Source organism: Hylobates moloch, unplaced genomic scaffold, assembly GCF_009828535.3.
Source record: "Hylobates moloch isolate HMO894 unplaced genomic scaffold, HMol_V3 SCAFFOLD_6, whole genome shotgun sequence".
Classification (NCBI taxonomy): Eukaryota; Metazoa; Chordata; class Mammalia; order Primates; family Hylobatidae; genus Hylobates; species Hylobates moloch.
This window is the reverse complement of record NW_026652281.1, coordinates 45,934,316-45,954,370: the sequence shown is the minus strand read 5'-3', so window position 1 is coordinate 45,954,370 and position 20,055 is coordinate 45,934,316. Positions and strand designations below refer to the sequence as shown.

The 20,055-nt window shown below is 38.9% G+C and overlaps 1 long non-coding RNA gene across 1 annotated transcript; it reads right to left on the bottom strand.

Moving 5' to 3' along the window:
* Nucleotides 1–10,157: 10,157 nt before the first annotated feature.
* On the bottom strand, nt 10,158–19,568 carry LOC116470368 (uncharacterized). The gene is made up of 3 exons (XR_004248595.1): nt 19,498–19,568; nt 13,548–13,610; nt 10,158–11,419 (listed from the first exon to the last, which is right to left on the bottom strand). It is a non-coding gene; the product is annotated as an uncharacterized LOC116470368 (long non-coding RNA).
* Between the last annotated feature and the right edge of the window lie 487 nt (nt 19,569–20,055).

Below are 20,055 nucleotides of genomic sequence, written 5' to 3'. Positions count from 1 at the left end.
ACTCGTCATTTAGCATTAGGTATATCTCCTAATGCTGTCCCTCCCCCCTCCCCCCACCCCACAACAGTCCCTGGAGTGTGATGTTCCCCTTCCTGTGTCCATGAGTTCTCACTGTTCAATTCCCACCTATGAGTGAGAACATGCGGTGTTTGCTTTTTTGTCCTTGCGATAGTTTACTGAGAATGGTGATTTCCAGTTTCATCCATGTCCCTACAAAGGACATGAACTCATCATTTTTTATGGCTGCATAGTATTCCATGGTGTATATATGCCACATTTTCTTAATCCAGTCTATCGTTGTTGGACATTTGGGTTCCTTCCAAGTCTTTGCTATCGTGAAGTGCCGCAATAAACATATGTGTGCATGTGTCTTTATAGCAGCATGATTTATAGTCCTTTGGGTATATACCCAGTAATGGGATGGCTGGGTCAAATGGTATTTCTAGTTCTAGATCCCTGAGGGATCGCCACACTGACTTCCACAATGGTTGAACTAGTTTACAGTCTCACCAACAGTGTAAAAGTGTTCCTATTTGTCCACATCCTCTCCAGCACCTGTTGTTTCCTGACTTTTTAATGATGGCCATTCTAACTGGTGTGAGATGGTAGCTCACTGTGGTTTTGATTTGCATTTCTCTGATGGCCGTTGATGATGAGCATTTTTGCATGTGTTTTTTGGCTGCATTAATGTCTTCTTTTGAGAAGTGTCTGCTCATGTCCTTCGCCCACTTTTTGAGGCGGTTGTTTTTTTCTTGTAAATTTGTTTGAGTTTATTGTAGATTCTGGATATTAGCCCTTTGTCAGATGAGTAGGTTGTGAAAATTTTCTCCCATTTTGTAGGTTGCCTGTTCACTCTGATGGTAGTTTCTTTTGCTGTGCAGAAGCTCTTTAGTTTAATTAGATCCCATTTGTCAATTTTGCCTTTTGTTACCATTGCTTTTGATGTTTTAGACGCGAAGTCCTTGCCCATGCCTATGTCCTGAATGGTATTGCCTAGGTTTTCTTCTAGGGTTTTTATGGTTTTAGGTCTAACATGTAAGTCTTTAATCTGTCTTGAATTAATTTTTGTATAAGGTGTAAGGAAGGGATCCAGTTTCAGCTTTCTACATATGGCTAGCCAGTTTTCCCAGCACCATTTATTAAATGGGGAATCCTTTCCCCATTGCTTGTTTTTGTCAGGTTTGTCAAAGATCAGATAGTTGTAAATAGGTGGCATTATTTCTGAGGGCTCTGTTCTGTCCCATTGATCTATGTCTCTGTTGTGGTACCAGTACCATGCTGTTTTGGTTACTGTAGCCTTGTAGTATAGTTTGAAGTCAGGTAGCGTGATGCCTCCAGCTTTGTTCTTTTGGCTTAGGATTGACTTGGCGATGTGGGCTCTTTTTTGTTTCCATATGAACTTTAAAGTAGTTTTTTCCAATTCTGTGAAGAAACTCATTGGTAGCTTGATGGGGATGGCATTGAATCTATAAATTACCTTGAGCAGTATGGCCATTTTCACGATATTGATTCTTCCAACCCATGAGCATGGAATGTTCTTCCGCTTGTTTGTATCCTCTTTTATTTCGTTGAGCAGTGGTGTGTAGTTCTCCTTGAAGAGGTCCTTCACATCCCTTGAAGTTGGATTCCTAGGTATTTCATTCTCTTTGAAGCAATTGTGAATGGGAGTTCACTCATGATTTGGCTCTCTGTTTGTCTGTGATTGGTGTACAAGAATGCTTGTGATTTTTGCACATTGATTTTGTATCCTGAGACTTTGCTGAAGTTGCTTATCAGCTTGAGGAGATTTGGGGCTGGGACGATGGGGTTTTCTAGATATACAATCATGTCATCTGCAAACAGGGACAGTTTGACTTCCTCTTTTCCTAATTGAATACCCTTTATTTCCTTCTCCTGCCTGATTGCCCTGGCCAGAACTTCCAACACTATGTTGAATAGGAGTGGTGAGAGAGGGCATCCCTGTCTTGTGCCAGTTTTCAAAGGGAATGCTTCCAGTTTTTGCCCATTCAGTATGATATTGGCTGTGGGTTTGTCATAGATAGCTCTTATTATTTTGAGATACGTCCCATCAATACCTAATTTACTGAGAGTTTTTAGCATGAAGGGTTGTTGAATTTTGTCAAAGGCCTTTTCTGCATCTATTGAGATAATCATGTGGTTTTTGTCTTTGGTTCTGTTTATATGCTGGATTACATTTATTGATTTGTGTATGTTGAACCAGCCTTGCATCCCAGGGATGAAGCCCACTTGATCATGGTGGATAAGCTTTTTGATGTGCTGCTGGATTCGGTTTGCCAGTATTTTATTGAGGATTTTTGCATCAATGTTCATCAAGGATATTGGTCTGAAATTCTCTTTTTTGGTTGTGTCTCTGCCAGGCTTTTGTATCAGGCTGATGCTGGCCTCATAAAATGTGTTAGGGAGGATTCCCTCTTTTTCTATGGATTGGAATAGTTTCAGAAGGAATGGTACCAGCTCCTCCTTGTACCTCTGGTAGAATTTGGCTGTGAATCCATCAGGTCCTGGACTCTTTTTGGTTGGTAAGCTATTGATTATTGCAACAACTTCAGAGCCTGTTATTGGTCTATTCAGAGATTCAACATCTTCCTGGTTTAGTCTTGGGAGGGTGTATTTGTCAAGGAATTTATCCATTTCTTCTAGATTTTCTAGTTTATTTGCATAGAGGTGTTTGTAGTATTCTCTGATGGTAGATTGTATTTCTGTGGGATCAGTGGTGATATCCCCTTTTTCATTTTTTATTGCATCTATTTGATTCTTCTCTCTTTTCTTCTTTATTAGTCTTGCTAGCGGTCTATCAATTTTGTTGATCTTTTCAAAAAGCCAGCTCCTGGATTCATTAATTTTTTGAAGGGTTTTTTGTGTCTCTATTTCCTTCAGTTCTGCTCTGATTTTAGTTATTTCTTGCCTTCTGCTAGCTTTTGAATGTGTTTGCTCTTGCTTTTCTAGTTCTTTAAATTGTGATGTTAGGGTGTCAATTTTAGATCTTTCCTGCTTTCTCTTGTGGGCATTTAGTGCTATAAATTTCCCTCTACACACTGCTTTGAATGTGTCCCAGTTAGGCTGGTATGTTGTGTCTTTGTTCTCGTTGGTTTCAAAGAACATCTTTATTTCTGCCTTCATTTTGTTATGTACCCAGTAGTCACTCAGGAGCAGGTTGTTCAGTTTCCATGTAGTTGAGTGGTTTTGAGTGAGTTTCTTAATCCTGAGTTCTAGTTTGATTGCACTGTGGTCTGAGAGACAGTTTGTTATAATTTCTGTTCTTTTACATTTGCTGAGGAGAGCTTTACTTCCAACTATGTGGTCAATTTTGGAATAGGTGTGGTGTGGTGCTGAAAAAATGTATATTCTGTTGATTTGGGGTGGAGAGTTCTATAGATGTCTCTTAGATCCGCTTGTTGCAGAGCTGAGTTCAATTCCTGGGTATCCTTGTTAACTTTTTGTCTCGTTGATCTGTCTAATGTTGACAGTGAGGTGTTAAAATCTCCCATTATTATTGTGTGGGAGTCTAAGTCTCTTTGTAGGTCACTCAGGACTTGTTTTATGAATCTGGGTGCTCCTGTATTGGGTGCATATATATTTAGGATAGTTAGCTCTTCTTGTTGAATTGATCCCTTTACCATTATGTAATGGCCTTCTTTGTCTCTTTTGATCTTTGTTGGTTTACAGTCTATTTTATCAGAGACTAGGATTGCACCTCCTGCCTTTTTTTGTTTTCCATTTGCTTAGTAGATCTTCCTCCATCCCTTTATTTTGAGTCTATGTGTGTCTCTGCATGTGAGATGGGTTTCCTGAATACAGCACACTGATGGGTCTTGACTCCTTATCCAGTTTGCCAGTCTGTGTCTTTTAATTGGAGCATTTAGCCCATTTACATTTAAAGTTAATATTGTTATTGTGAATTTGATCCTGTTATTATGATGTTAGCTGGTTATTTTGCTCATTAGTTGATGCAGTTTCTTCCTAGCCTCGATGATCTTTACAATTTGGCATGTTTTTGCAGTGGCTGGTACCGGTTGTTCCTTTCCATGTTTAGTGCTTCCTTCAGGAGCTCTTTTAGGGCAGGCCTGGTGGTGACAAAATCTCTCAGCATTTGCTTGTCTGTAAAGTATTTTATTTCTCCTTCACTTATGAAGCTTAGTTTGGCTGGATATGAAATTCTGGGTTGAAAATTCTTTTCTTTAAGAATGTTGAATATTGGCCCCCACTCTCTTCTGGCTTGTAGAGTTTCTGCTGAGAGATCAGCTGTTAGTCTGATGGGCTTCCCTTTGTGGGTAACCCGACCTTTCTCTCTGGCCGCCCTTAACATTTTTTCCTTCATTTCAACTTTGGTGAATCTGACAATTATGTGTCTTGGAGTTGCTCTTCTCGAGGAGTATCTTTGTGGTGTTCTCTGTATTTCCTGTATCTGAATGTTGGCCTGCCTTGCTAGATTGGGGAAGTTCTCCTGGATAATATCTTGCAGAGTGTTTTCCAACTTGGTTCCATTCTCCCCATCATTTTCAGGTACACCGATCAGACGTAGGTTTGGTCTTTTCACATAGTCCCATATTTCTTGGAGGGTTTCTTCGATTCTTTTTATTCTTTTTTCTCTAAACTTCCCTTCTCACTTCATTTCATTCATTTCATCTTCCATCACTGATACCCTTTCTTCCAGTTGATTGCATCTACTACTGAGGCTTCTGCAGTCTTCACGTAGTTCTCGAAACTTGGCTTTCAGCTCCATCAGCTCCTTTAAGCATTTCTCTGCATTGATTATTTTAGTTAAACATTCGTCTAATTATTTTTCGAAGTTTTTAACTTCTTTGCCATTGGTTTGAATTTCCTCCTGTAGCTCAGAGTAGTTTGATTGTCTGAAGCTTTCTTCTCTCAACTCGTCAAAGTCATTCTCTGTCCAGCTTTGTACTGTTGCCGGTGAGGATCTGCGTTCCTTTGGAGGAGGAGAGGCACTCTGCTTTTTAGTTTCCAATTTTTCTGCTCTGTTTTCTCCCCATCTTTGCAGTTTTTTCTACTTTTGGTCTTTGGTGATGGTGAGGTACAGACGGGTTTTTGGTGTGGATGTCCTTTCTGTTTGTTAGTTTTCCTTCTAACAGACAGGACCCTCAGCTGCAGGTCTGTTGGAGTTTGCTAGGGGTCCAATCCAGACCCTGTTTGGCTGGGTGTCAGCAGCGGTGGCTGCAGAACAGCGGATTTTCATGAACTGCAAATTCAGCTATCTGATCGTTCCTCTGGAAGTTTTGTCTCAGAGGAGTACCTGGCCGAGTGAGGTGTCAGTCTGTCCCTACTGGGGGGTGCCTCCCAGTTAGGCTGGTCGGGGGTCAGGGTCCCATTTTAGGAGGCAGTCTGCCCGTTCTCAGCTCTCCAGCTGTGTGCTGGGAGAACCACTACTCTCTTCAAAGCTGTCAGACAGGGACATTTAAGTCTGCAGAGCTTACTGCTGACTTTTTGTCTGTGCCCTGCCCCCAGAGGTAGAGCCTACAGAGGCAGGCAGGCCTCCTTGAGCTGTGGTGGGCTCCACCCAGTTCAAGCTTCCTGGCTGCTTTGTTTACCTAAGCAAGCCTGGGCAATGGCGGGCGCCCCTCCCCCAGCCTCGCTGCTGCCTTGCAGTTTGATCTCAGACTGCTGTGCTAGCAATCAGCGAGACTCCACAGGTGTAGGACCCTCTGAGCCAGGTGTGGGACACAATCTCCTGGTGTGCCGTTTTCCAAGCCCATTGGAAAAGCACAGTATTAGGGTGGGAGTGACCCGATTTTCCAGGTGCTGTCTGTCACCCCTTTCTTTGACTAGGAAAGGGAACTCCCTGACCCCTTGTGCTTCCTGAGTGAGGCAATGCTTCACCCTGTTTTGGCTTGCACACAGTGCACTGCACCGACTGTCCTGCACCCACTGTTTGGCACTCCCTAGTGAGATGAACCCCATACGTCAGTTGGAAATGCAGAAATCACCCGTCTTCTGCATCGCTCACACTGGGAGCTGTAGACCGGAGCTGTTCCTATTCAGCCATCTTGGCTCTACCCCCCAGTGATTTTCATACATGAAACTTTGCTGAAGTTGTTTATCAGCTGAAGGAGCTTTTGGGCCACAACTATGGGGTTTTCTAGATATAGAATCATGTTGCCTGCAAACAGGGATAATTGGACTTCCTCTCTTCCTATTTGGATGCCCTTTATTTCTTTCTCTTGTCTGATTGCCCCGGCAAGAACTTCCAATACTATATTGAATAGGAGTGGTGAGAGAGGGCATCCTTGTCTGGTGCCAGTTTTCAAGGAGAATCCTTCCAGCTTTTCCCCACAAAATAATATTCTTACAAATCATATGACATGCTTGTATATTACTATATTCTTATCTCCAAACAGCCCTTCAGAACAATCTCTGCCATCCAGAGCACCTGGGTCCTGCCTACCCAGAGACTTTTCTGCTTTCCTCTTGAATGCACATGTCTTTCTGGATAAAAGGAAACAAAATATCATTGGATTTTCAGTTTCTCACTGTTCCCTCTAGAGTTTTATGGAGAAAAATGAAAAGAGCCTTTGGAGAGTACAACTATTTCCACAGATCCTGGAGAAAGGACACTCAAGATTTTCCAGAGGAGGTACTGAGATGTGCTTAGTGAATAGCTGCGGCAAGCCTTTGCCTAGGGGTTATGAGATTTCCTGGTCTACGAAGTCACATGTGAACCATGAACAATCTCTCAGGATAGAAGTGTGGCAGAGATCTTTCAGTTACATAATTAATTAGGAGATCTTACTTGAAGATCAATTATCAAAGGTAAAGTAATTTGAGATTCGATGGGGCCACTCTTGAATAAAATCTAAATAGAATTTCAGAATAGAACTAATTCCACAATACCAGAGATCATGTTTTCATAATGCCAATGTGTCTCTAGACTCTAGAATGGCCTTTGTTTCTGATATTTACACTACTTTGCTCTCTTTATTTGTTTTGTTATGATTCATCATTTATTGAATATTTTTCATATGCTGGGTACTTAACTTGTCTTATTTAATCTCCACACACAACATCATAAGTGAATATTTATGTCCCTGTCTACAGATGAGTAAATAGAGGCTCATATGTGTTGAGTAGTTTACTAAAGGTCACAAAGCAAACTAGTAACAAAGCTTAAATTTTGATATCAGATTTATTTGGCTCTAATGTTCGCCTTTCATTATATAAATTAGATTAATTCTCTATATGTATAAAGGACGTTCATAACTATGTAAGATGGGAAATTTTAAATCCTCTGTGCCAGCAGAATTTCAATTCAGTGCTACACAAAGCAGTGAGCTTACTAGATAGGTTAAAGGAAAGCTGAAGTAAGCTGCTGGTAAAATAGAGTTACATAGAGGATAAGCAACATCGTTTCTTAGCCATAAAGGTGTCCTTCTGGAGAGATAGAGCATGCCATTATTCTGGCTTGAGATTAACAGGTCAGGCCGGGTGCAGTGGCTCATGCCTGTAATCCCAGCACTTTGAGAGGCTGAGGCAGGTGGATTACCTGAGTTTAGGAGTTTGAGACCAGCCTGGCCAACATGGAGAAATCCCGTCTCTACTAAAAATACAAAATTAGCCAGGTGTGGTGGCGCATGCCTGTAATCCCAGCTACTCGGGAGGCTGAGGCAGGAACAAAGCTTGAACCTGTGAGGCAGAGGTTGCGGTGAGCCAAGATCTCATCATTGCACTCCAGCCTGGGTGACAAGAGCAAAACTCCGTCTCTAAATAAATAAATATACAAAAAATTAGCCGGGCATGGTGGTGGGCGCTGTAATCCCAGCTATTCAGGAGGCCGAGACAAGAGAATCGATTGAACCTGGGAGGCGGAGGTTGCAGTGAGCTGAGATCCTGCCCTGCACTCCAGCCTGGGCAACAAGAGCAAAACTCCTTCACAAAAAAAAAAAAAAAAAAAACCACAAAACAAAACAAAACAAAAAACCAAAAAAAAAACCCAGAGTAATAGGTCACACCCTAGCTTTGATTTAAGGAATAATTTTAGGAATGTTAGGCTGAATTTATGTGGTTGACATGGAGGTTCAACATAATAAGAGTGATTTTACTGGCTGACATCAGAAATGGGAAAAAAATTCTGTTTTTTTTAATCTTGTGATCCTTGGGAGAAAGTGGTAGAAGTTTAAAATTTTGAAATGGTTGTGAGATGAGGAAAATAATAAATTGGAAAACTTAGGATAAATGGATTTGTGACCAAAAAATTCCTCATTTTGCACAAATTATTAATGAATTCTGTTTTTTTGGTTAGCACTGCCAGATGCTGTGTTAGGTGGACAAGGTAAGTAAAGCACAATATTTCCTCTCCGAGAGCTTATAATATGATTAGGAAGCAAGGCATAAATACAAGGTATAGTTTAGTGTCAAAATAAGAGGTACTGATAATAAATCTATAAAATTCAGAGAAGAAATAAAGAAATGAGGACTAGAGTGCTCATTCAGTCAACTAATGTGTTTATTAAATACCTCCTATGAGCCAAGCAATATAATATAATTAACTCTAGGGCTAACAAGTAGAGGCTTTTTACATGTGAGAGGTTTGAGGTAAACTTGAAAAGACTAAATATTTAGTTAGGCCGGTTAAAAAAAAGGCTGGGGGCTGGGCACGGTGTCTCACACCTGTAATCCCAGCAGTTTGGGAGGCCGAGGGGGGTGGATCACGAGGTCAGGAGATCGAGACCATCCTGGCTAACACAGTGAAACCCCATCTCTACTAAAAATACAAAAAATTAGCTGGGTGTAGTGGCGGGCACCTGTAGTCCCAGCTACTGGAGAGGCTGAGGCAGGAGAATGGCGTGAACCCGGGAGGTGGAGCTTGCAGTGAGCGGAGATCGCGCCATTGCACTCCAGACTGGGCAACACAGTGAGACTCCACCTCAAAAAAAAAAGGGGAGGGGCGGGGGGCAAGTGACTTTCTAAATGAGTAAAGATTTTAAAAGCAGCAAACTTATGACAGCTTTAAGCACTTTACATATATGAACTCATTTAATCATCAGAAGAATTCAATGAAATAAGTACCATTAGCATTCCCATTTTACAGATGAGGACCCTAGCCTTAAAAAGGTTAAGCAATTTTACTTCCTAAGACACATAAGTAGAAAGTGGTATAGCCAGCATTTAAATCCATAAAGTAAAAGCTTTCATTGCTTTTATTTATAGCCTCTTAGATCCCCTTTTAGGGAGGACCTCGCTGTACAAAGAACACAATGTTAGCATGCCTTAGTAGGTTTAGCACCAGAAGTCTGGATAGCATTGAGCATTAGAGCTTGGTAGTTCTGATTAATTTTTGAGGTAATGGTCCTCAAACTTCATGGTACAGCAGATCACCTGGAGGACTTCTTAAAACACTGATAGTTGAACTCCATCCCAGGCTTTTCCATTAAGTAGGTGTGGCCTGGGAACCAAAATTTGCATTTCCACAAAGTCCCCAGTGGTGCTGATGTTGCTGGCCTGAAGATCATACTTTGAGAACCACTAATTAAGAAAACAAGTTCCCAACCCTCCTCACAAATCTTATTCCTGGGGGTCTTTCATCACTGAGCATAGGGCATCTGTATCAGACCTCTCTATTTCCACATCCCAGAAATGTCAAACGACATACCTAGAATTGAAATCACTGTCTTCTCACTGAAAATATGCTCTTGTGTTTTTGCCCTCTTAAGTGATGGCACAAGTTAACTTCATACTTTTGAAGTATCCTTGACTTTCCTATCTACCAACATCATCATGTTGATTTTCCTATTAAATACTTCTTTCACAAAATATTTATTAAGCACTGCCATGAGCTTCATAAATATTTCACGATGGATTTAGACCAAAAGATGTTGAATACGTCAAAATATCACCACCAGATAGCCTCCCTCACTGTAGTAAGAGAGAACATCCCCTAGACAGCCTTAGCAATGTTGTACAGAATAAGGTATGTATAGGATTTGGAGGTCTAACTCAGCTAGTTTAAAAGTAGAAAATGGATTGAGTTGGAGCAGTGGTCAGGACATAATAGCTTAGTATTGGTCATCGGAGCAAGATGAGGGTTTTAATGAATAAATTGTTGTTTGATAAGTGAGCTATTTGCCTAGTCAAGCAGAGTGTTATCTCAGATAAATTGGTTTGCAGGAATTACCTGATGCAAAAAGTGCAAACTATTTATTGGTTACAGTCTTATCTTTCTTGGACAAATGTTTCACGGAAAAAAATACTAACTTATGTTGACACAGGTGGTCTCTGTTCTTAGTCCTAATAGCTGTGTCATGTTGATGTAGGTGATTGCAGTTCTCAAAGACACTGTGCCCTAGATTTAAGGAACTTACATTCCAGTGAGCAGGCCAACAGGTTCTGAAAAAACTCTTCCTTCAATTAAAATTAACTTACTTGTAAGGTAGAAAGTGTCCACAAAAGAAGAAATATCTGAATTTTCTCATGGAAGTCTTCACAGTGGAGGTCGCACAGACTTTGAATAAATAGGGAATGAGGGCAATACAGTATACAGGGGAAGAGGAATACAGAAAAGCCCCAGAGACATGGTATATCATGGCATCATCTCTTCTCTACCCACACTCCTAAGCCTTAGAAAAAGGCCTTCCATTTTTTCCTAATTATTTTTAAAGTCTTTGAACTGATTCTGCTGTCCCTAGTCTTGTACATGGACATCCCAATTCACCCTGTGCTCTACAGCTAGCGACATATCTATCTGTAACCCCGGCACCTTCTCTTAAGTGCATGAAGGGAACAATATGTAATGTTTCTCTGGGGAGGGGAATAGATAGTGAAGGAAACATTCTGCCTCCTTCTCTGGCTGAGTGAGGTCCACAAGGGGCCCCCTTTGCTGCCCAATCTCTCATTATAAAAGTGTACATGACTGCCATTCCAAGAAGGGGTGGTAGTATTTTCCCTTTTTCTGACTAATGAACTCAAATGTATGGGATTCCGAAGAAGACCCAAACAGGTCTTTACTTAATGTTTCAGATGATAAAACAGATTGTATAGAGTGGTGGAGTGAGGTTAGAATAGACTACAGGTGGCTTTGCATCCCTTACTTTACCTAACCCTCATTCTTGTAAATGATCACTACGGCTTCAATTCCTAGACTCCCTGCACGTACCCACATGGATTTCCCTCCAATGGCAGGGTCACCCCATGGACTCCTTTCTCTCCTATGCTACTCTCTTCTTGCATCCCCAGTGCTTGGAGATTTTAATTCCTTTTCCTCTTCTCTTCTTGGATAGTGGACCTTCTCCTAGCAATTATCAGACCTTTGGCCTCTTCTGGGGTCTTGAAAAACTTTATGGTCTCCCACTTGTATGCTAAGGGTTGCTGGGTTAGAGTGTGAGTCAGTCACAGCTATTCTCTTCCCATCTGCTTCCAGTGCTGGTTAAGGGGAGACAGGGAATTTCCAGTTCTGAGAAGAGGAGAGAAAGAATATTGGGGTTGATTGTCCATTTAGTACTGCAGCTTAATTTTATTTTTCTGTTTTTCTTTAGTGATATCTTTTTTAAAAATTCAGATATCTTGTCCCGCAAGAGTTAATTTCCAACCAATAACAGTTACCAACTCTATATATGAAATTCCCATCCCCTTTTCTAGAGGAATGTTTAACTTTATTTTGCTTTTTTTTAAAGTGTCTTTCTCTAACCAACATGAATCACATTATGTATTCTTCTTCCATTAACTTAGCTTTGGGCAGTGTCATATCCACTTACCCCTTCTCAACTCCTGGCCTCCTCCTCCTCAACTACAGTGAAAAAACACAAGGAGAGTCCTATGACATAGCTCACCACATAACAAATCAACTTAAAACCCTCCAAGTATTCTCATTCCCCATTAAGAGAGCACAAGCTCCTGTCAAGAGGCGGACATTACTTATCTCCAATCAATAGCTGCCATGAGAAAATGCAGATTAATGGTGGCAAATTTTCAAGAGAAGCCAAAAATTACAGCGTTTAAGGGCAATATCCCATTTTTAAACCTTGGATAAAATAAATGAAAATAAAGCAAAGCTGAAACAAAAAAAACTCATTACAAGAAAAGTATATCTTCACTCTCTGTCCTAAAAGATCAAGTTCAAACTTCTTGTCAGGGCAAAGGCTCTTAATAAACTGGCTTCTGCCTCTTCTCCAGCCTCATCTCTCATTACTTTTCTGTAACTAATGAATGCAACAGCAATATTAAACTGTTACCAGGTTTTAGAGCTCCTGCCTCCTCTGCCTTTGAAAATGTCTTATTTGCCTGAAGTCTTTTTATAAATATTAACTACCTAGCAAATTTCTATTCCTGTATCAAAACCCTTTGGACACATAATCTCCTCTTACAAGCCTTCCTGGATCAACTTCCCAAAATCATTCTCTATGGAATATTACTTCTGTAGCCAATACATATTTTATTGTTGTTGTTAGCTTCTATTTATTGAATGCCTATTTTGTGCCAAAAATGATAAAGCAAAGGTAGGGAAGAATAAAGTAGCTTACGTAAAAACACAGAGTTAGAGCAAGAGCAAGAGCTCTAACTCTTAATTAATTAAGTCCTGTCTGTCTCCAAAGTCTACTATGCATCATCCATTACCACATTCTATGGCCTATTTTTCACATGTATTATTGTTTAGATCAATTCTCTCCTCCCTTAACTGAGATTAAGTGACAAGAATGTTTTATTCATCATTTTATCATTAGTATAGGATATAATATGCATTCAATAAATGTTTGTTGAACTGAGCAGAACTGTTTTAAATGCAGATCATATCAGTTTTTAGTATTACTCTAACTTTTTTATTGATTAATCCTGATATTTATCTAAATTTAACTTCTTCATTTTGAATCATTGAAAAGAGGCTCAGTGTGATGTCTTGAAAATGTATTACCTTACAAAAGGTATAATTTTAATTATTTTAATAACGATACACTTAATTCAAGTAACTATTTTCTGGGCATTGTTTAAGAAGCAGAATATTAGCTTGTCAGTACCCAAATTTCAAGTCTTGATTTAGCATAAAAAGCCCAAATTTGGAGAATGAATTTTAATTATTGATTTCAGGCAAACATACTTATGCTCTAGTTGGCATGTCCTCTCTGTATCCTGAAGAACTTTTACAGAAGGGATCAAGCTGTAATTGTGTCTTCCTGGATAAGATGTTGATGACTCATGTGTGTCTTATATATGGCAAGATGATCTGGCTTACCTACAGTTGATAAGGCATATAGACACCTTTCCAGCAAGGAGAAGCCATTCATGCTCAGCCTTTTAACTGTTTCCCCACGTTGCTCACAAGAGCAAAATACATGGGCTAAGGAAAAGAGAGTCTGACTTGACAAAAACCTTCAGCAAATGGGATCTATGAACATAATCTTACCACATCAGGCTCAAATTCATTATTTAATTACCTTTTCCCTTCCCTAGCATCCACAAGGAATCTAACATATTGTCATCTGTAAGGCTAGAACTCTCACTGTGGGAGGAAAGGGGAATTGGGAGAAAGGGAGAATCTCACCCAACAGGCCATTCAGAATATCAGGAGGATATATGGAGTTTCTCACCATGTGATTCTGATCAAGCAACCGCGTGATGGGCTGACTTCTAGCTTCCTTTTTGGACTGTTCCTGTCACAGACAGAGGTTTTATTCCAGCAGATGATTTGGGTACACAGTACCCATTGAGACATTCATTTCTGAGATTGAAGTGATATGGATGTGGATAGCTTACTTCTAGGAGATTTAGTTTAATATATGATGAGAGTAACTGTCCTGAGATGCTAAAAATACTTCAACCTTAACATTTTGGTAAAAAGAGGTGAAGGCAATTATTCCAATTTTAAAATAATGCCATTTATTTCTTTCTCTTGCCTGATTTCCCTGGCCAGAACTTCCAATGCTATGATGAACAGGAGTGGTGAGAGAGGGCATCCTTGTCTTGTGCTGGTTTTCCAGGGGAATGCTTCCAGCTTTTGCCCATTCATTATGATGTTGGCTGTGGGTTTATTACATATGGTTCTTATTATTTTGAGGTATGTTCCTCCAGTACTTAGTTTATTGAGAGTTTTTAACATGAAGGGATACCAAATTTTATGAAAAGCCATTTCTGCATCTATTGAAATAACCATGTGGTTTTTGTCTTTAGTTCTGTTTATGTGATGAATCACATTTATTGATTTGCATTTGTTGAACCAATCTTGCATCCCTGGGATGAAGCCTACTTGACCGTGATGGATAAGATTTTTGACATGCTGTTGGATTTGATTTGCCAGTATATTGTTAAGGATTTTTGCATCAATGTTCATCAAGGGTATTGGCTTGATGTTTTCTTTTTTTGTTGTATCTCTGCCAGGTTTTAATATCAGGATGATACTGGCCTCATAGAATGAGTTGGGGAGAAGTCCCTCCTCCTCAATTTTTTTGGAATAGTGTCTGTAGGAATGGTACCAGCTCTTCTTTGTACATCTGCTCAAATTCAGCTGTGAATCTGTCTGATCCTGGGCTTTTTTTGATTGGTAGGCTATTTATTACTGCCTCAATTTCAGAACTTGTTATTGGTCTGTTCAGGGATTCAATTTCTTTTTTTTTCTTTTTCTATTATACTTTAAGTTCTGGGGTACATGTGCAGAACACGCAGATTAGTTACATAGGTATACATGTGCCATGGTGGTTTGCTGCAGGGATTCAATTTCTTCCTGGTTTAGTCTTGGAAGGGTGTATGTGTCAGGAATCTATCCATTTCTACCAGATTTTCTAGTTTATGTACATAGAGGTGTTTGTAATATTCTCTGACTGTTATTATTATTTCTGTGGGGTCAGTGGTGATATCTTCTTGTTGTTTCTGATTGTATTTATTTGAATCTCTTCTCTCTTTTCTTCTTTATTAATCTATCTATTTTATTAATTTTTTCAAATAACCAGCTCCTGGATTCATTGATCTTTTGAATGATTTTTGTGTCTCAATCTCCCTCAGTTCAGCTCTGATTTTAGGTATTTCTTGTCTTCTGCTAGCTTTGTACTTTGTTCTTGGTTCTCTAGTTCTTTTAGTTGTGATATTAGGTTGTTAACTTGAGATCTTTCTAACTTTTTGATGTGGGCTTTTAGTGCTGTAAATTTCCCTGTTAACACTGTCTTAGCTATGTCCCAGAGATTCTGGTATGTTGTATCTTTGTTCTCAGTAGTTTCAAAGAACTTCTTGATTTCTACCTTAATTTTCTTATTTATCCAAAAGTCATTCAGGAACAGGTTATTCAATTTCCATGTAATTGTATGGTGTTGAGTGAATGTCTTAGTCTTGAGTTCTAATTTGATTACACTGTGGTCTGAGAGACTGTTTATTATTATTTCAGTTATTTTGCATTTGCTGAGGAGTCTTTTACTTCTGATTGTGTGATCAATTTTAGAATAAGAGCTTGTGGCAATGAGCTGTTGGTATGTTTTGGCTGTATCCCCAAGCAAATCTCATCTTGAATTGTAGTTCCCATAATCCCCATGTGTCATGGGAGGGACCTGGTGCGAGATAATTGAATCATGGGGGTGGTTATCCTCATGCTGTTCTCAAGACTGTGACTGAGTTCTCACGACATCAAATGGTTTTATAAGGAGCTTCCCCACTTCACTCACTCTTGTTCCTGCTGCCATGTGAAGAAGGATGTGTTTGCTTCCCCTTCTGCCATGATTGTAAGTTTTCTGAGGCCCCCCAAAGCCCTATAGAACTGTGAGTAAATTAAACCTCTTTCCTTTATAAATTACCGAGTCTCAGGCAGTTCTTTATAGCAGCATGAGAATGGACTAATACAGAAGTATATTCTGTTGTTTTGGGGTAGAGACTTTTGTGAATATCTATCAGGTCCATTTGATCCAGAGCTGAGTTCAGGTCCTGAATATCTTTGTTAACTTTCTGTCTTGATGATCTGTCAGTGGGGTGTTAAAGTCTTCCACTATTATTGTGTAGGAGTCTAAGTCTCTTTGGAAGTCTCTAAGAACTTGCTTTATGAATCTAGGTGCATCTGTGTTGGGTGTGTATATATTTAGGACAGGTTAGGTCTTCTTGTTGAATTGAACCCTTTATCATTGTGTAATGCCCTTCTTTGTCTTTTTGATCTTTGTTGGTTTAAAGTCTGTTTTGTCAGAAACTAGGATTGCAACCCCTGCTTTTTTCCATTTTCCATTTGCTTGGTAGATTTTCCTCCATCTCTTTATTTTGAGTCTATATGTGTCTTTGCATGTGAGATGAGTCTCTTGAAGACAGTGTAGCAGCGAGTCTTGGTTCTTTATCCAGCTTGCTACTCTGTGTATTTTAATTGAGGTATTTAGCCCATTTACATTTAAGGTTAGTATTGATATTTGTAGATTTGATCTTCCCAACATGATGTTAGTTGGTTATTTTGCAAACTTGTTTATGTGGTTGCTTTACAGTGTCACTGGTTTGTGTACTTAAGTGTGTTTTTGTAGTGGCTGGTAATGGTCCTTTCTTTTCATGTTTAGTGTTTCCTTCAGGAGCTCTTGTAAGGCTGGTCTGGTGGTAATGAATTCCCTCAGCATTTGCTTGTCTGAAAAGGATCCAGAAAAATGGGATACATTGGAGGTGTTTTAAGTATAACTATTCTCTTAAAACACCACAGCCAAATGCCTTCCTTTTTTTCCTTTACTTATAGGGCCCACGTAAGGTAAGAGTTTGTTCCCCAGTTCAGATATTTAATCACCCAATTCATGAGAAGAACATATCGCTCAGCCTTTTATCTTCGTATGCCTTTTTGGGAGTCCACAAAGTTTGCTAAGTTTGAGAAACTACTTTAAAGCATTTCTCTTCACTATTACTTCCTCCTGGGGCTACTCATCTAGTATCTTTTTAGCACAGGAGCAGAGAGGCTAGAGACCCTGATAATACAATTATTTCACATCCCCTTCTTCTCCTTCCCAATCATACAAGTGCTTCTAAGGTTCTTGATGTGATGGGTCAAACACTACCAGGGTTTGCTGCTGAGTCTAGCCTACCCTCATAGATCATTTCTTTGAATAAAGGAATATTTATCCCAAGAGCCCAATAGCATCCCTAAAGATTATATGACAGCTAAGAAGGCATTGACTGTTCACAGCACAAAGAAAAACAAAACAAAAATTATCTCTGGGATAGGAGCTAAGGAAATGGGTTTTGTCAAATCACACACAAATAATATTGATGAGTCTCAGCATTGACACAACCAGAATGCCAAGTTAAAGAAGACGAGAAATATTTAGAAAGGAAATACCATATGTGAACTTGCTGGGTTTTGTTTGACTTTGAAAACTGTATTGCATTTTATTTGCTGGGATGAAAAATTTTTTACAGAAAAAGAAAATATGAAAATAATAAGATGCCAAGAAAACTCACCATGTTTCTAAATTTTTCTTTCAGTAAAGGCACAAAGTGGAAGCAATGGATTCAAAATAACATAGGAGGCCTGCAACCTCAGGAATGTAGACTATTGATTTCAAAGAGGTGGAGGGCTTCTTTGAGGGTAGGCATCAGATAATCATGGGAAAGACAAAGCAAGAAAACAATCCACTCCGAGTGAAGGGAAGACCAAACAAAGATTGAGATTGGGTCAGCATGGAGAATTTCAGTTCTTACATGCAATTTAATGACAAAGTTATTGCCAGTCATTTTCTAAAAGTTAATCTCCATTACAATAACCTCATAATCAGCTTCATAGATGGCTAACAGAGACATCCTATTATTTTGTCTCTATCAAGTTTCTAAAAGAATGTGGAGGGAATCTGCCAAATCAAACAATATTTTGCACAACCAGTCACCTGGAGAATATGTAAATTTGGGTATTGGCTTAAAAGTTAAAACATCAAGGATATGAGCTTTAACTATGTGTTCCTCCAGCAGAGTTCTGGGTACGCATTTAGGGTATAATAAGTAACAAAATGTAAATTAATATTATTCAATGTTTATTGAAATATTGATATGTATATATATAAATTTAACTCTTTTAGAGGTAAAAGTTTTCCAAATTTACCCCACTCAATCTTTCATCAAATCTCTTTTCTCGAGTGTTTGCTCCATTCTTTTCTACACTGCATAATGCTTCTCTAAAATCTTTCAGGGTTTATTTCCTTTTCCATGAAAAAACTTTTTGTTACCTTCAATCTGATTGAGAAAAGCAACAATGTTTCTTGTAGCACATGAAGGTAGAGTCTATGGCCTAAGCATATGCAGTCTGTTTTTATTAGCACAGTAATTTGATTATTTGGGGTATAGAAGTGACTAAAATTTGCATAATTCACACAAATAAGGCAAATATAGCCAATTAGGATGCACAAATTATTTTCCTAGAGTTCAATAGAGACAAAAATTATTTTAAAAAACAACCACAACAGCTAAATCAACAGCTAATTATCAGATGACAGGATGACAAACCATAAATATATGCTGGATATCACTACCGCCTTCAAGACATGTGGTCTTCCTATTTTTATTTTTTTCTATCTTTTTGATGATATGTGGAGGTAGACCTGCACAAACTTTCTTTCTAAAATATACATCACGTCCAGTATTTCAGTGTCCCCTGAATCTCAGACTCATTTTACAGGAGCAGCAATTTCATATGCTGTAGAAAATAAAGAATAAGAAAGGGGAACACAGGAAAAATGTATAAGTTATAGAAATGTCTTACGATGTGTCAATAAATTAGTATGGAAACCCACTTGTTAATCCTATTCATCCCCCCAGAAGTATTGCATAGGACCTATGATTAGTATCTATTATTATACACTGGTTTAATATTTTTAGTCTCCTACTTACCAGAGATGGTGGGACATTTATTATAAAATGTCAAAGTTCAGAATTCTTCAGAAAGTACTTTCCATTTACAGATGCATTTGTCATTGAAGAAAAACATCTTACAAAGGAATTTTAAAAGAGAACCCAGATGAATATTTTTTTCAGATGGACCACAAATAAATTCTGATTTCAACATGTTCTACAACTCCCCAGAGCTGAGAAGCTAAAGACGGTTCTACAATATCATATTCCAAAGGCATCACAGGGTTTAGCTGCTAATGCAACGAAGTGGTTTTTGTCTTGGAAGCACGCAACATCATGAATAACATTGTCATCTAGAAACAATGAGCCAATAGGCACCATGTTGTGTTGTAACCAAGCACGCTTGCTTGATTGTGAATGCAGATTTGCTCACCCCAGTTAAGTTGACATTTTGTACAGACTAGAAGAAATGTGTGGTACAAGATCAATAAATAAATAACTAAAAGTAATGATTGTAAATGAAGCTGAGAACAAAAACTTAGATCTCAATAACCTAGAGTTATGACTCTAGGGCTATGGTCTGTTAACATCTGCTTCTTGGGTAGGAATGTTTTTCTTTCAAAATAACAGTGCTACATGAATCAACAGCTTCCAAAGGAACTATTTCATGCCATCCAACCTTAGGTCTCAGACCTGAAAAAGCTCATTGATCTTTGGTAAAATCTCAGTTACATAAGTAGGAAGTTATTTTTAAAGCCAAACCAGATGCTACAGTTCCTCCTCATTGCTCCCACATGGATGTGCACTGTTTATTCAGAATTGAGCCAAAAGCCCTCAAATAAGAAAGTTAAGTATGATTCCCTGACAAACCAAGAGAACAGAGTTGCATGCAATGGATCTGTAAATATTTATTTTAGTTTTATTATTTGGCTGATGGCTTTTGAGCTGGCCACACTTGCACACACACACACACACACACGCATACACGCACAAACTCAGAGATTTTCCTTAGGAGGCTCATGGTTTTCCTTCTGCAACTGACAGGAGAATTTCTTCCTAATTTAAATCATTTTTATAGCCTCCTAAGTGAGACTAAAACATTTACAGATAAACTGCAACCCTAGCTCATCATTCTGCCAGGAGAAGTGTAAAGTAGTCCATGTTCTTCTGTCAGAAATAATCTTTGGTAATATAAAAATGATAATTTATTTCATCAAATTGGAACTCATGTTAAAAGGAATTGTTATTGTCATGCCTTATCCATGATTTGAAGAGTTTTTTATTATGTATTTTTTTTCCTGTAACTTGGGATTCAAATTT